At 38.8% G+C, this 2,575-nt stretch overlaps 1 non-coding gene across 1 annotated transcript; it reads left to right on the top strand.

Moving 5' to 3' along the window:
- Positions 1 to 1,201: 1,201 nt before the first annotated feature.
- Positions 1,202 to 1,308, top strand: LOC141679833 (small nucleolar RNA R71). Its single transcript, XR_012558192.1, has one exon. It is a non-coding gene; the product is annotated as a small nucleolar RNA R71 (small nucleolar RNA).
- The last annotated feature ends 1,267 nt before the right edge of the window (positions 1,309 to 2,575 follow it).

Raw genomic sequence — 2,575 nt, 5'->3', positions numbered from 1 at the left:
GCTTCTGAGGGAGAATACCCTCATGAACTTAGCATAGCTCGGCATCTGTTCTAGAGCTTCAACAAAAGGTATGTTGATATGCAGCTTCTTGAAAACTTTCAAAACTTGGCAAATTGCTTGTCAAACTTATGCTTTTAAAGCCTCTTAGGAAAAGGAGGTGGAGGATAGACCTATTTTCCCCTGTATTACCCTCAGGAGGAGTGTTGATAACAACTTTCTTCCTTGGTTCCACCTTGACATCCTTCAGCACCTCTTCTTCAGCTATAACCTCATTTTCTGGAATTGGCAAGGGTGCGAATGCACCTGCATTCTGGACAGAATTTTCAGACTCTCCGTCTTGCTGAATTTGGGGGCTTGCAACCTCTCCAGACCTCAAGGTGATGGCCGTACTTATGATGGTTCCCAAGAATCCAATATGTTCACCTGTTCTTCAACTTCCCTCTTGCCTGGATTGGTTTTTATATCACTAGGAAGCATTCCTGATGGTCGATTCAATAAGGCGTTAGCAATTTTCCCTATTTAGTTCTCCAGAGTCTTGATAGAAACAGCCTGGCTTTGGCATATAAGAGCCTGGTTTTTGCACATAAGCCTCAACTCCTCAAATATAGATTTTTCATTCGAAGATAGACCTACACCTTCATGAGTTTGTTGTTGAAGTTGGAGTTGTTGTCTTGGTGCATATTGCGGTTGTTGAAAACCAGGAGGATTGAATTGCTTGTTTCCAAACTGCTGGAACAGCTGTTGCATCATATTCTGATTGTTGCTTCAATTGAAGTTAGGATGATTCCAGTTGTCAGGATGATAAGTGTCTAGAACTGGTTATTGCAAACTCTGAAAGTTGCTCACAAACTAAACTGATTCACTAGATATAGTGCATTGCTCCATCGCATGTGAACCTGCACAAAGCTCACAAACACTTGTCCTCTGATGAACTCCATAGTTAGCCAGATAATCGATCTTCATAGACAACGCCTTTAGCTAAGTAGCAATTGATGTATCCACTTCAAGAACTCCTGCTACCTTGCCCTGAGGCAATCTCTAGGTTGGATACTGATATTCATTAGCAGCCATCAGTTCAATTAGACCATAAACTTCCTCATAGCTCTTTTCCCATAATGCTCCACCTGATGCTGCGTCAAGCATGGGTCTAGACTGTGCTCCCAAACCATTATAGAAGCAATTGATGATCATCCAATCAGGAATTCCATAATGAGGACACTTCCTAAGCATCTCCTTGTAGCGCTCTCAAGCTTCACATACAGATTCTCCCGATTGTTATGCAAATTGAGTAAGAGCATTCCTAATTACAGCTGTCTTCGCCATAAGTAGGAATTTAGTGAGAAACTTTTGAGCAAGATCTTCCCAAGTAGTAATCGAACCAGCTGGTAGAGAGTGTAACCAACTCTTAGCCTTGTCTCTCAGAGAGAATGGAAATAGTCTCAGTTTCACCGCATCCTCCGACATACCTTTGAACCTGAATGTGTCGTAGATCTCTATGAAATCCCTGATGTGCGTCTTGGGATCTTCCGTTGGAGCACCCCCAAATTGAATTGAATTATGTACCATCTGAATTATGCCAGGCTTGATCCCAAAGGTATTAGCTACGATAGCTGGCCTGACAATGCTAGATTGAATGTCATTGATCTTGGGTTGAGAAAGTTCCATCAACGCTTTCGATGGTGCTGCTGGATCTCCTATTATAATGAGTACCTGAAATACACGACTAAAGTAAACCTTGTAAGTAAGAGAGTCCGAGTCAGTGAAATTTAACGATCACTGATGTCAAGCACATAATCTAAAAATTAACTCCGAGTCCCCGGCAGCGGCGCCAAAAACTTGTTAGGGAGAAAACACGCGCTAAAATTACACGCAAGTATATGCGTTCACAAGTAGTATAAGATATAAATCAGATTCGTTCCCACAAAGACTAGTTAAGGTTAATTTTAGATTATGCACTTATGCAATAATGTATGGTTATCGTTCAATTCTAAGACAATAACAAATTGAGATGTTTATAACTAAGATTAAACTAACATGCAATTAACTAAGAATAAAAGTGATTGAATTAACTATATGAGGAAAATATGGGATTCTAACTTCATTACTACTTCATTCAAAGTCATTATTCTTAACCTTAGCATGTAATGGTGATGACAATTAATCAGATAACACAAAACTAGTAAACTCCAACTTTCATTGTACGAATACCCTACTACCAGACATACACAAAAGAGATAGAAGCTGAATAGACACCAATTATGTTGAGACCTTATATGTCTATAAAATTTGACAACATAAAGGTTTAATGCACAAGTTATCTATCTTGATTACATAGGGCAAGTAAGATGGTTAAAATTACCTACGAATCATGCATAACAAATACATGAACCTATGCTAGCATGGCAAGTTCTAAATCTCTATATTCACTATCGCTTCAATAGAGATTAACAAACTATCTTATATGTCAGTTATGCACATAAGATGAATAAGCAAAACCAATACTAGGATATCAATCAATCACCACACACCAAGATATCAAAATAATTAACTATAGAAATCCATAAGTAAATCCGTT

This window comes from Apium graveolens, chromosome 1, assembly GCF_009905375.1.
Source record: "Apium graveolens cultivar Ventura chromosome 1, ASM990537v1, whole genome shotgun sequence".
Classification (NCBI taxonomy): domain Eukaryota; kingdom Viridiplantae; phylum Streptophyta; class Magnoliopsida; order Apiales; family Apiaceae; genus Apium; species Apium graveolens.
The sequence above is the reverse complement of the archived record's forward strand: the minus strand, read 5'-3'. Positions and strand labels throughout refer to the sequence as shown.